Below are 1187 nucleotides of genomic sequence, written 5' to 3' on the forward strand. Positions count from 1 at the left end.
GGGATAAAATTTCATGATTGATATCCACAACGCGCTTACAATGATGTCATAACATGCTATAATTTATGTTATGCATACTATAGAATTTTAGAGACGAATACTCGTATTCATAGTCAGGCCTTATATTTAAGTTTTCCTTTAATTTATTTTTAGATACTCTACGAATTATTTCATTGGCTGCTGAGCATCTAAAGGAGCATATAATAAATTTAAGGAAGCTTTATGTACAAGTTTTGACTATGAATACGGGCAAAAAGCGCATTTTGAAATACAGACCTATATTTATAATGGATCTTTTATAATAAGCCATTAGTCATAAATCAGAAGTCAAAAGCTAAACATTGGTGACTGTGATTGGTCAATTTTTAGCTTCTGATTTCTGATTTATGACTAATGACCCAGCAAATGAGAATGGATTGAAATGGATTAAAATGGATTCAGATTTTTAGAAATAAGGATTCATGAATATTAAAATCCTGAATCCTTTTCAATCTTGAATGAATTTTTATTCCTTTATAGGAATTGCATGAAATAAATACTTATTCCTTTTCAATCTTGAATGCATTTTTATTCATTTATAAGAATGGAAAATATTTCTATATAAATTTCTATGAAAATTTTTTAATCTAGAAATAATATTATAGTATTATAGTATTTTGTGTGCAACGCGAATACTGCTTAATTTAAAATTCTGAATAGGAAATGCAGTTTTTCATTCCAGTTGAATCTAAAAATAATATCAGCCATTTCTGTGCATTGTGAATACTGCTAAATTCAAAATTCTGAATAGGCAGTTTCTTAATCTATGAATAAAAAAGTTTTTCTTTTATTGACCCATTTTTTTAAATAGGCCAAGAATACTATTCAAAATTGTGAGTAGAAAAATTGTTTCATTTAAAAATGCATCATGTATGCTATTTTATTCAGAATTATAAATAAGAAATTTTTCGTTTTAATTCAATTAAGTTAAAAAAAAGTTGTACCGTAAAAATATACCATGAGAGAGAGAGAGAGAGAGAGAGAGAGAGAGAGAGAGAGAGAGAGAGAGAGAGAGAGAGAGAGATATATATATATAATAATAATAATAATAATAATAATAATAATAATAATAATATATATATATATATATATATATATATATATATATATATATATATATATATATATATATATATATATATATATAT

The sequence above is a fragment of the Atta cephalotes genome, assembly GCF_000143395.1.
Source record: "Atta cephalotes unplaced genomic scaffold scaffold00009, whole genome shotgun sequence".
NCBI classification, from domain to species: domain Eukaryota; kingdom Metazoa; phylum Arthropoda; class Insecta; order Hymenoptera; family Formicidae; genus Atta; species Atta cephalotes.